The 14,055-nt window shown below is 36.7% G+C and overlaps 1 pseudogene across 4 annotated transcripts in view; it reads right to left on the bottom strand.

Moving 5' to 3' along the window:
* The window catches only part of LOC143257250 (histone-lysine N-methyltransferase SETMAR pseudogene), a 54,749-nt pseudogene extending 41,023 nt beyond the window's left edge, over positions 1 to 13,726 (bottom strand). For all 4 annotated transcript variants that reach the window (XR_013031744.1, XR_013031743.1, XR_013031742.1 and 1 more), the window contains exon 1: positions 13,068 to 13,726. The product of XR_013031744.1 is annotated as a histone-lysine N-methyltransferase SETMAR pseudogene, transcript variant X4 (transcript). The remainder of the gene's footprint in view (positions 1 to 13,067) is intronic.
* Between the last annotated feature and the right edge of the window lie 329 nt (positions 13,727 to 14,055).

The raw sequence follows: 14,055 nt of genomic DNA on the forward strand, positions 1-14,055 counted from the left end.
TCTTACTCCCCCATATTCTTTAATATCAACATTGTATTTGAAGGGAAAAATCGGGGAAACCCTTTGGGGGAAATTTCTCCTTTATTTCACGTATCCATATACATAGTTTTGATTTTGTGAAATATAGAAACTGATGAGTCATGGCACCTATACTGACAGTTTTCCCCACTTAAGGAAGAAACCATGAGATTACAAGATTAACCTGAATAAAATTTATCTCAAATTGTCGAACACACCATAAAGGATTTTAAATGCGCTCTTGGTTAAAGATAAATCAAACGCCATTGTTGCAAGAATTCTCTCCTCTTTCGTCGATTCACTGTTGCCTAGAGATCCTAACAAGGGTAAGTTATATTTCTAACCACTATCATAGTTAAAAAGGGAAAATTAAAGTCCCCAGTAATAGTCCGGGCAGTAAGATCGTCTTAAGTCAGAAATTGGAATTTTGTTTTTTGCTAAAAAAAAGAAATGTTATACCAAAAAAGGAAACGTGTTCGATTCTTTAACTTAGTGAATTAGTATTTTTATTATTGACAAAATTAAGGTAGCGCATACAAAAATAAAATAACACTAACTATTCTTATCGAAAACACGAAAATTTGTGCATTTTGTAAAACCACTGAATGTTCTCATCTCATGTAAAGCGCTTTTAGGCTTATCGTACTGAAAGACATTGTTTTTTCTGGAAGAAAAATACCGTTTCAATGTAGGAAGATTTATATTATCCTTGTTATAAGTTATTAAAATTTCGTTTCGTTTACAAAGACAAAAACCGTACAAATAGTTCAAACAAAATAATATTCTCCCACCCTCATCCTCTTGTATAGAAGCTGTAGTTCTATGACAGAACTAGCATTACTTAAGGGTTCAGTGAAAACTTAATGCCATTTCGAGTAATAACCTGCCTAAGTTAATAAGGTTATTTAAAGTATGTGCGTTTGTGTCATTTCACATTTCATAAGTGATAGGCAATATATACGGTGTCATCTGACGTTTCGTAAGTCGATAGCCAAAAGGGCATTCTTGCTAGAAACTGGGCGTTTTTTGAGTTTTGACCACCATATATAAATTAACGTCTGCAGTCACTCTGTTCATTTCTAGAATCTTAACTTATAACCGTGTTAATTCAACGTGTATATTACTTGTATTTCATTACAAGACTATAGTGTAGATGATACAAAAGCGCACCGAAGCGTGTATTGGTAATGCGTCACATCATGCTGCGTTACAACTCGTAATAGAAACAATTAGTATAATTGAAACGTTAAATCTATTATTAAAAGATAAATAAAAAATTGGGAATTTTAAAAACTTGTGCATAAAGATCGAAAAAAGAAAGTAAAGAAAGAAAAGTTAAGATACTTTAGAAAATATTTACTCAAACTACAAACTTCTGTTATGATTTCAACAAATATAATTTAGTAGAAATTTTAAAGAACGTGTTACAAGCTTCTCAAACATTTTGAAAAGGACTAACGTTAGGTTGTAGAATAACATTATAATTTTATTTACTGACAGTGTCAAAGTACGGTAAAATTTATCTTTAACTAAACTAAAGCAAAAGAACGAACATAAGTGAAAACGAACGACACTGAGAAATATGTCATTAGAGACGAAAACAAAATTTATGTTGTAAATTGTACATCCGTGAGCATGGACTTAAATTGGCCACTCGCGTTCGCGAATGAACAATTGCAGCGCGCTGGAAGCGGTTGCATGACGTATTAACGGGTTTTACAAGCTACCGGATCCAACAGTATCAGAGATTCAATGCGGGGCTCACCTACGACATACAAGAATTAAACCAACAGTGAAGGAGGGAGGTGGAGAGGTTTAGGATACACTTGACCCTTCTAGGTCATGTGATCGAAAGAACGATTAGAGACAGACTGACGTATGAGGTTAAGAGGTCTTCGGTAGAACCTGACTTTCCACGTTCCCGACTATTTTACAATTATTGATAAACGACTTGTAGCCCGGATGAACGATAACCCTGTGGTTAAATTGCGTTAACATTTGTTTTTCCCCTCGTTCAAACAGCAGTAAGCGTACGACCATCCAACGCTAAGATCATGGGTTCAATTCTCCGCGGTGGACTTGTCCGATGTGGCTTCGCTCTAAAACAAAGAAGACATTTCTTGTGTGAACTGTCTTCAGTTCATGTAATTTTGTAATCATATGAATTTCTAGTTCACTAATTTTGTTAATAAATGAAATACACGTTAGATGGTAGACCAACATTTTTGTACAATATGATCTTATGAAGCGTTTTAATAGTACTAATACCTATTATAGGCTGTGCAGCAAACCCCCAATTTGTTTCAGGAATCCCCGTTTCCCAAACCCCAACGAAAGATCGGTATAAAAACTAAGTTTCCAGGCTACTTTTAACATTCCATGTGACTGCAGTTTTATTTAATTGGTGAAAGAGAGGCGAGGGAAGAGTTGTAGGCAAAATATGACATAAAATATAAAACAAATGATCGAAAACATAATGGAATATTTGAACCTTGACAAAATCCAGTATTCATATCCTACTTGTTTCTTGTCTCAAGTGGTGCAGTCACCAACACCCACGCTTGGTTCCATTTGCCTTTGTCTGAGTATTTTATTTTCATCATCCAAAGGAATGGACCATTGTGTCCAAAGTTCAACAAACTCTGCTCCTTCACGCGTTAACAGTGATGGTCGCCATCGTTATTGAATGATACCTGAACCCTGATTGGTCAGTGACAGAGGAGTGTCCTGCTCTACTGATCAAACAAGTTTTGAAAGCTTACCGCACGTGGTGAGTTTTAAAGACGAGGCGATACAGCGTGTCGCAAAATATCCAAAAATGATGGATCGGTGTCCATTGAAGCTCGTGTCTTGTGCGTCCAAGCTTTGAAATACCGTGGGGATAAACTCTGTTACAAGAGAATCGATAAAATCACGTCGTTTCGTCTCTGACAGCCCAAGTTAATTTTTGTAAACAAATACCAATGACAAAGAGACAGTGCAATGATCGGCTGGACATTAAAATACGTAGACAAAGACGGATTTTTTTTACACTAATTTCAATTCAGTTGTGTCACCATAAAAAAAAAAATCCAAACACGTTTGTATTTTATCCCGAAAATGATAGGTTGACTGTTGCGTGCTAAAAACGATTTTAAAAGTAAATTTTGATAATCTTGTGTATCACATTTTAACTTTCTAATGTATTATTTATAAAAAAGTAAAATATACTGTTGATAAAAACTGGAATCATTTCATCCTTTACGATTTTATCAAATCAATAGATTTCAGCGTTCACACTAAACCTTAATCAATAACCATATTCATGTAGTACTTCACGTCGTATCAAAATAAACAGAAGTTCGAGGGGGATTGAAATGCGTGGTCAAAATGATGTCGTACTGGACGACAGAAGTAAATTTGGGCTTTTTGGAAGTTTCTTTTTATGTTTTCCTTGTTTCCACACGTAAAGTGACTTTTATCTCGGGATACTTTTGGGGCCAATGAAGGTCACACCAAAAGCCCACTTTGTCGTTTTGGTAATTAGAAAGACCCCGAGAACATTTTGTTTAAGTATGTAATAAATGAAATCTGCACTCGGTTAATTCTAGCACGTGCTGAGGTTCACGAGGTTTCGGTTATGCCGTAAGGAGATTGTTAATGTAATGGTAATCGTGACCAGATTAGCAGTACAATGTCTGTCGTAACCAGATCCATGTGTATAAGGTGGTCATCGTATTGTTTGTTTGAATTTCGTGTAAAGCTACACGAGAACTGTCTGTACTAACCGTCTTTAATCCATCAGGGAGGCCTGGCATGGCCAAGCGCGTAAGGCGTGCGACTCGTAATCCGAGGGTCGCAGGTTCGCGCCCGCGTCGCGCTAAACATGCTCGCCCTCCCAGCCGTGGGGGCGTATAATGTAACGGTCAATCCAACTATTCGTTGGTAAAAGAGTAGCCCAAGAGTTGGCGGTGGGGGGTGATGACTAGCTGCCTTCCCTCTAGTCTTGCACTGCTAAATTAGGGACGGCTAGCACAGATAGCCCTCGAGTAGCTTTGTGCGAAATTCCAAAACAAACAACAAACAATCCATCGGGGAAAGGCAGCTAGTCATCACCACCCACCGCCAACTCTTGGGCTACTTATTCTTTTACCAACGAATGGTGGGATTGGTCGAACATTATAACGCCCCCGCGGCTGAAAGAGTGAACATGTTTGATGCGACCTTCAGATTGCGAGTTGAGCGCCCTAATTCGGGCGTCGTAGTCATGAATGGCATGACTGGTTGTATTAAGGTAGCGTACTAACTAATCTCTGCAGTGATTTTTCAATCTTGCGTCACGTTATGGAATGAAACAAATTTCGACCCAACGTCGCACTTTTTCACCTGTGTATTTACGACGAAAAACAGAACCTATTCTGTTACGTGAACAAATTGCTCCGTGTTAAGAATATTTTATTTTCAAAAGTGACCGACATTTCCGTTCTTTAGAAGTTAACTTTAAATGAGGCGGTCTTCTATTCCACTTATCATTTTGATTGCCAAATGTTATCCTATTGATATAGCGCAAGACGGAATGAACCAGATTTACGTCACGTGCGCCAATACAAAATCGACTAGAAAGTAGTACCAAGGTAAATGGGAAAGAAAGCTAACGTCTGTGGGACTTAAAAATGGGTTTATGGGTCACATTGTTTAACATTGTCTCGTGCTTACCAGTAGTTTAAGTACCTTTTCTGGGGCGAATCGTTTTTACAATAGAACGTGGTGCAGTTGATGAAGTAGGGTTATGAGAAACGAAGGCAAATGAACGAAGTGTCTTTGTTGAATATTTAATACAAATACATACAGCCGTTAGAAAGAACAGACTGGAAGGTTTGGTTCACTAGTCAAAATACAGCACTGTTTGCGTGAAACAGACGAGTATTTGGATAAGAAGGAAAATTCGGTAAAAGGAAAGTCTCGCAACATTTAGGTAAGTGACATTTTAGTGGCTCTGAAATTAACACTTTTGGCAGACATAAATCGATGACTAAGCACTATATTAATGACGTGATTGGAATTCCCTTCGTAGCATCATGTCGCATGTCACTGACTTTAAGGACAACCTGGGAATTATACGGTTATTTTGAAGGTTTTTTAATGTTGTTGATTAAGTATTACAAGCATCCTTAAACGTCTTGGCAGTAACTAATTATTAATATTATGTATTGTAATACACTTGTTTACTGGCCTACAGTATTGTAATCTTTCAACAACGCTATTGTTGATGCTTTATGGGTAGGTGCCCACGCACAGATGAATCAATACGAGGGGGAACGTTTCGATTGATCGCGAGACTATGTTGATTGTGTACACGATTTAGCTCGTGTTTTAGTACCTGAAAACGAGGACCTTTTGTGATATTACGATAGAGGGTTTTCCAAGTCAGGAAGACTACGTGATTATCGTATATTCCTTGTTGACTTATCCGTCTGTTCTTAGTGTTGACGTTTGCAAGGCATGACCGCATAAGAGAATAAACGTCGTAAACCTGGATGTTGTAAAGTATATAATCTAATCACAAAATATCCCTCGTGATCTTGAAATTATGTAAACACACATCCTTTTCTAGCTATCGAAACGCCAGACCTATATTTAGTGTATCAGGCAAACACCACAACTATTTTCAATGAACTATCGAAATAACAGACCTATATTAAGTCAGTTATGGAAGTTTTAAAGTTGTGTACCTGAAAACGTCAAGTAGATAACAAATAAACAGTCCGCTATTAAAGTACGGTTTATTGATGAAAAATATCTGGCTGCTGATTTCGGAAGGGTAAATTACTGGAAACGACTAGAACTGTGTATTACAATGTCTTCTGACTGGACACAACGTACCGGGCTGAAGCCTAAGGCCTCACACTAATTACGGAGGCCTCAAGCTATGACTATAAATGTATTGCTTGTAGAGGTTCTGTCTTGAGGAGGCCTCTATAACTAAAGCCTAAGGCCGATAAAACCCTTAGTCCGGCCTTCCCTTCAGGTGTTCCTTTGTGCCAAATTCACTTTATAATGACATTCAACCTCTCAAAATCCACACGTTATTATCAAGACAATTAAAACTGTAGCAGTGCCTCAGCGAAAAGACAAAAACAGTTTTTATGCACAGCATAGAATAGCTCCTTGTGTCGCTTCGTGCTCAAAAACAAACAAATAAAGATTATGAAAATTAAAAATTCGTGAAGTTTCGAATATTCTATTGCATTATTAAACTTGGTTTTACGAAAAAGCATTTCGGATGTATAACAAAACAACAATTCTACTGAACAAAAAAATTTCAATCGTCAACCTTTAAAATGGAGCCAAATGTTCGACCCCACCCTTCGTTTTAAATACCTGTTGTCCTAGCGAGTTCAAATGGACACTAGTTCTGCTAAAATAATAATAATTTCCGGGAAAATAATAAATCCTGACTTCACTGCTCAGTCTTCTGTACATCGCAATTTCCTACAATTCCATGCACAGGATTTGTACAGAGTCGTGGATGGTTTGTCTCTATTATCAACAGTATAGCCTGCTATTGGTAAAAGTTAACCACGTTTTCCCTCAGTCTTATAAAGGTCATTGACCTGTCAGAATCTTATAAAAATAGTATGTGTTACGGTAGAAGTACACAACTAATCAAAATCTCCAGTTTTGTTTCCGCCACTGTTTTGGTGTTTTTAAACTATTCGTGGTTGATGAGCAGCTTTCTCTTCCCCCCTTCCTCCCTCCCCATCGACGCGCTTGTACTTATTTCTTTCTTTCTGTTTTGAATTTCGCACAAAGCTACTCGAGGGCTGTTTGCGCTAGCCTTCCCTAATTTAGTAGTGTAAGACTAGAGGAAAGGCAGCTAGTCATCATCACCCACCGCCAACTTTTGGGCTACTCTTTTCCCAAAGAATAGTGGGATAGTTTGTAACTTATAACGCCCTCACGGCTGAAAGGGCGAGCATGTTTGACGCGACGGGGATGCAAACCCACAACCCTCAGATTATGAGTCGCACGTCTTAACATGCTTGGCCATGCCGGGCCAAATTAGAAAGAAATATTACTGGTGTGACGGGGATTTGAACCCGTGACCCTAAGATTACGTAGTTAGCAATTTGAAAAGTGTCATTTGTGTGGCGTTATCTGATAGATTATTACAAATTACTAAGCCTTGGGTTTGGATAATCTTTCACGAAATAATCGGTTAGTGCATACAGCTTTATCTGTAACGTCTCGTGTAAATACGTTTTTTTTTAATTAAAATTTTGTAACGGGTAAAACCAGTAATGTGGTTTTAAGATTAAAAATATTATTTAAAATAATGCATTTTGTTAGGTTTACCCTCATTGTCAGGTAGATACGATTGAACAATGGAACGAAGATTTTACACAGCATACTACAGGGTGGCCCGTAAGTCCGTACCCATCCATATGTTATATTCAATTACGCATGTATTATAAATTTGTTTCTTTTTTTCAGAGAAATATGGCCGATGTAAGTCAATTTACACTTGAAGAGCGTATTGTGACAAGTACGCATAATATTATGCAGCGAGAATGAGGGACAGCACACAGATACATAAGATATATGGATGGGAAGGGACTTAGGTCACCTGTAGATCGTTTGGGATAAAATAAAACTATATCGAAGACAACTGTTACAGAAAATTGTAATGAATATGTTTGCTCAGGTGAAGAGTGTTTAACATTGTTTTTATTTTTTAACAAATAGAATTTTTTTTTCTATTTATGTAATCTTCTCTGTTTACGATTTTAAAATATGAAAAAACGAAATGGTGTTTATTTTGAACCATGAACTCACATACAAGGGAAATGATTTTGAATATTGTTTTATTTTTGTAGAATGCTTATTGAAATTTTTCTCCAATGTAAAGTATCCACAGTCTATATGTTTAGGGGCAGGGTTTTGCGAGTCGATTGCCCTAAAAGCCAGGATTCGAACTTGCTTGTCCTTTCAGTTGAGGGAGTATTATGTTACAATCTATCCCACTATTCGTTGTTAAAGAGTAGCCCAAGAGTCACTGGAGTCTTTGTGGAATCTGTTTTTGTCCACCTTAGTGATAGCAGGGAATACTGTAGACAAATATTTTTGCAGCTGTGGCTTTTGAGGTCAAAGGTCATGGTTATCTCAAGTTGCATTCCCCCGAGGTTATTGAGGGTTCATGGTCACTATGATATTCGCACCATAACCTCCAAATGAGCTATATTAGACCAATAGGGAGTAACATTTATAAACTTGTACAAGCCTCATAAACTAATATTTTGGATACTGGCCAATAAAAATGTAGTTATTCTACGTTCAGCTAATAATATTTATGATCTGAAAAGTTATATAGCGCTTGTTAGAACATATGTTTCAAAAGCCATTATGTTTTTACCTCCTACTGTTATCAAATTTATTTTGAGAGGTGACCTGTGCAATTACAGGGTGTTCGGAAAGTCACTGTGCAGTTTTGTCTGTTAATAAATATATAACTGCACAGTGACTTTCCGAACACCCTGTACATAGCAAGGAAAATTCAACTAGGGGAAAAAGAGGAAAGATTTATTTTAATTTTTAACGTCGGTCTTTGAAACAAACAATGTTTAAATTATTTTCAGCCTTCTGCTGCGTAACATCAGGCAGAGGGCAGCACTGCCTATGGAGGAATGGTTCTGATTTTTTTTATCAAAATGGTATTTCAAATATCTCCTCATTAGAACTTAACAATAATATAACAGTGTTTCCTTTTATGACAATATCAAGGTAATCACCGAGTCACAAGTTTGTGACTGTAGGAGCAAAATGTTTGAATATTTCTCGTTCTTTGTTATAACACAAAAACCAAAACAATGTTATTAACCCATTTAACTAAGGCGACATAGTTTCTAACGGAGTATTCGTTTTACTAGGTATTATTAATAACGAGCAGTAATTAAAAAAAAATGGTTTAAACGAAGTTAACTTTAATAAGAATGTTGAATACAACAAAACAGAGGGTATTGCTTTCACAAATGTTTATTTATGTGAATTCACAACTCCTATCTATGTCCATTTATGTTCTAACGTTTTTGGTTATCTGCACTCCACGAGTATCAGAACTCGAATTTTAGCGCTATAATCCCATGGATTTAACGTTGAACCATCGGATGTGGGGTAACTGAAAATAAAACTCATGGAAATAGATGAGATAATTTTGTAAATTTTATGGATTAAGGTCTTCCTTCTTCTGGAGCGTTTACTTACAATAGAATGTTTTCTGGAATTTGGCCTTATTCAGGGTAACTGACAATAATAATAATAAAAACAATCAGACAAGCTAAACTGACGTAAGTGCAATATATTACCTCCAAGTCAAGGATACGATTGACCGAGGACACCCTGTTGAACAGGTGCTGCCCCCTGCATCGAAATGCCAGGTGGTGAACAAGGCCGTGCACTGATATTGTACGAAAATTTTATTGTTTTCCATGCACTCTTGTTTTTCCTTTCTTTGCCCCGATAAAAAGAAGTCTTTCTGTATTTTCTATTTAATTTTATTCGTTTTGTGTAATCTCTATTTTAACCTTCAAGCACTAAATTTTCATGTAAAGTTCCAGTTTTTGAGCTATTATTGTTCTACTAACTCAGAAAAATTTACGTTCTCAAGAAGCTGTTTTCAATACTTATACCCCGTTACACCAAACATGCTCGCCTTTTCAGCCGTGGGCGCGTTATAATGTGCGATCAATCCCACTATTAGTCAGTAATAAAGTAGCCCAAGAGTTGACGGTGGGTGATGATGACTAGCTGCCTTCCTTCTAGTCTTACACTGTTAAATTAGGGATGGCTAGTGCAGGTAGCCCTCGCGTAGCTTTGCATGAAATTCAAAAACAAACAAATTAATAGTTATAACGCCCTCTCTTGGATTTTTTTTTGTTTTTCTTATTTAAAAGTCCGAATACCGTATTGTGGTTTTGGTTGATGTTTTTGTCTTAGTTTATGACTGAACAAAGACGCCTTATTGTTGTCCCTCCTGCTTCATAACCACTTGTATTTCACTGTTCTAATTTATTAATATTTTAATTGTTGAAATTCTAAACTCTTTATTTGCAATTAACAACGACAACTGATCACATATTGAAGTGTAAACGTAGTCGCACTGTCAATGTAAAACATCATATTTAAAATGGTAACTGAGAGACTATAATGACGTAACTAACTGGTACCAAGGTTTGTTTTTTATCATTGTTCGTAGTCATAAAAATTCACTTTCTTTGAAGCAAAAATGTATACCGCGTGTAAGTTTGAACAGTTTGTGATCGTGTAATGCACCTTGTGTATCTAAGTTGCTTACTTTCATCTAGATAGAAGTAAAATAATATATTTTGAAGACTAAAAGCGTAAAAAGAAAAATGTCGAAGCGCCTAGAAATAAGATTAGCTAACTTATAAAAGTTGTGACGAAAACATGATAATTGTTGGCGACTTTTTCCAATAGAAGAAGAAAAAAAAATGTAGCTGAAATGGTTACGCTCACCGAACTGGGAATTGAGCTGGTGGACAGACCCCATACTGAGCCATTATACAGTAACACGATTAATACTGTCTCTGATTTGCCAATTCTATTGAAAAATAATAAACTTAATTCAAGCAGAATAATTCTAATGATAACAAAAAGAAAACAACATATTTAGTGTTTAAAATGTATAATAATATAAATCATGTTGCGTTATGGATTCTTATCCAAAAAATAAATCCATAGACCACTACTGTATTTGTCATAATCAGCTTGTCGAGCCCTGGTATTAGGCGACAGGCCTTGTCGGCACTTGATAAGGCTTATATAGGGTGGTTGACGTATAAGATATTATCTTTAAGGTTGCCAGTCTTACTATACTTCGATATCAAGTGTGAACACAAAAATCACAAGTTGCCAGAGATGATGTAACTTATAAATATGGTTTGCTTTCTTTTGGGTATTCTCACAAACTTGTATAAAGGCCATCTGCGCGAGCCGTCCTTAATATTGAACACATAAGACTAGACTTAAGTCGCTGCCAATCCTTGGGCTGTTCTAATCTGATAATGATATTTAATCGTTACTCTTATAACGCATCCACGCGATTTTTTTGTTTATTTTATTTGTAGCAGCGGGACGCGAATGGGAACTCTTGAATCCACAATTTGGGTACATTAACTAGTGGGCCACGACCAGTCCAGAAAACCTTTGCAATAAGTCCAAAGTGATTGCCCATTCAAAATAAAATGAAATAGGCTCAAAGTAAAATGAGATAGACAGAAGAAAAGTTTCATGTAGTAACACTGAAGCAAGAAGAATGATGAGATGTGAGATAGACAGAAGAAAAGTTTCATATGTAGTAACACAACTAACAGAAGCCAACTAGTGAGTTTAGGAAGAGTACGTTTGTTGTTACGCTATCCGTACTGTGTTTACTGCCGGAATTTGACTCGTGTTATTAGCGTTGTAGGCTTTCAAGTTTATAAATGACTCTACCTGTCTCGGCGTCCAGTTTTATGACGCAGGGTTTATACAGTTTTTATATTTCCTACAGATGATTTATTGGAACCTGTTTGTAGTGTTCTAAGCAGTAATTTTTTATACTTTAAAATGCGCCTCCTGATGGCTCAGCGGTACGCCTGAATACTTGTATAGCTAAAAACCTGGTTTTGATACACGTTATGGACACAGCGCAGATAGCCCGTTATGCTTAGCTACAAACAAACAAAAATTCTTGAAAGGATAAGAGAAAGAAGTGAAAGTTTGTACTAAGTAGGTAGCTTCTTTCTATGATTTTCTAATAGTGTAAAGATTGCGGGTTCGAATCTCCGTCACAACAAACATGCTCGCCCTTTCAGCTGTAGGAGCGTTATAATGTAACGGTCAATTCCACTATTTCTTGGTAAAAAGAGTAGCCCAAGAGTTGGTAGTGGGTGGTGATGACTACTTGCCTTCCCTTTAATCTCACTCTGCTAAATTAGGAATGACTAGCGCAGATAGCCCTCTTGTAGCTTTGCGCGAAATTTAAAAACGAACAAACTTCATGCAACTATTTTGTTTTTATTTAAGTATACTCAAGTATTTCAAGTACTTTTAAGAGCTATTATATAATACTATATAATATTGTTATTAAGAATTAATTCCAGCTTGTAACAATTTTTACCATATTAAATTAGCAAAGTTTCTTTTATTTTAGTTTGGGACACTTCATACATCAATTATAATCAAATTAAAACTGTTTCATTTCGCCCCGATTTCACAATTTATATTTTATTTTATCTTGCACGGTTTTGTAACTTTCTTGTACTTGTATTAACATTTTGTAACATTCCACGTAGAACGATCTTTTTGTTTATTTTGCAGTGTAAATAAATCTTCGGCTATGCTTTACATCTGACAAGTATCTAACCCTGACTTCTATCGTATCCACACTTATCGATGAGCTACATCGAACAAAATTTTCACTACTAATTATAGAATGTTGGTTCTTAATGTTTTTCGTGAAGTATAATTGAAACTTAATAATAATAAAACTAATGTTTTTCCCTGTATTTGGTACAGGTTTTAACGTTTTGTAGTTATCTAACTTTACGTTAGGTAGGTGGTGATGACTAGCTTCCTTCTCTGTAGTCTTACACTGATAAATTAGGGGTGGTTAACGCAGATAGCCCTTGTGTAACTTTGCGCGAAATTCAAAAACAAACAACTAATAAGTATGAAAATAAATATATGTAAAGTTGGATGTTGACCGAAGTAACTTTCCTTGAAAGTGGAGCTATTATCCTATACTCTGAAGTAAATAAAAATAAATATATAAACAATGAAGTTCTTTCACTCTGTAATTGTAAGTGTCTCAGTCCAAGCTTTTCCACAAAACGCGTTGTTACGCTTGATTCTGAAAAGAGTGCGTTTGAGCAAAACGTTACTGCAGTGGTTAATTGTGTCATTGTTCTGAAGGTTAGCCTAACAATATTGTACATTCTGTTCCTTTCACTAGATAGCGTTGGCCTGTCCAAGCGTTTTATCAATATACACGCACGTGCGCACATACGCACCTGTGGACTCGTAGTAGGAAGCAGAGAATCTGTCTTCGTGGAAGTTTACAGGCTAGGTTTAGTCTTAGAAACGAGGCCTGGCATCGCCAGATGGTTAGGACGATCCACTCGTAATTTGAATGTCGCGGTATCGAATCTCCGTCACACCGAATATGTTCGCCCTTTCAGCTGAGGGGGCCTTATAATGTACGGTCAATCCCACTATTCTTTGATAAAAATCGTATCCCAAGAGTTGGCGGAGAGTAGTGATGAATAGCTGCCTCCTCTTGTCTAACACTTCTAAATTAGGGACGGCTAGTGCAGATAGCCCTTGTGTAACTTTGGGCAAAATTCAAAAGCAATCAAATTGCGATAAACAAACGACAATAGCGCCCTCTACAGATATATTGGACGAGTCGCACTTTTAGTAGCAAAACGTTGTAAATAGATAATTCACTATCGACTTTGGTGTTAAAGGTAATACAACACCAAACTGTTTGTTTCTTCATAACGCACAATTTTAAAGAGTTTCATTTGTAACGCAAGTTTCAAAATTCGAAAGGAATCAACTATCTATAAAGTATGGGATTAGTAAATATTGTCTTGTGTGGAGAAGGGGCGGCCTGTGGTCTGTTGTTCACGCCCAACCAAAGAACAAAGACAACAAAAAAACTGCGCCTTTGTTTCCAAGTGTATATGTGGCATACAAGGTGACTCACATACAAGGGTCTGACTGATAAAATTTACAGGTTCCGGCTTCGTCTCTTGTCTATTAATTTGACACGTCCGGGAAATCCCCCCCCTCTCTTCAGCAGAATGGTTTCTACGTAATCAACGCGCGGCATCTAGCGGATCTACATATAAATACTAACAGTAGCCTACTGTAGATTCGTCTAGAATAGAATCTCTAGTTAAACTGTATTTGGCAAAATATAAGGAATGAACAAGTCGTACGTCAAGGTATGTACAAAGAGCCAAGTTGTAGCGTAATTCACGAGGATATAAAGTC

Source organism: Tachypleus tridentatus, chromosome 7 (assembly GCF_004210375.1).
Source record: "Tachypleus tridentatus isolate NWPU-2018 chromosome 7, ASM421037v1, whole genome shotgun sequence".
NCBI lineage: Eukaryota > Metazoa > Arthropoda > Merostomata > Xiphosura > Limulidae > Tachypleus > Tachypleus tridentatus.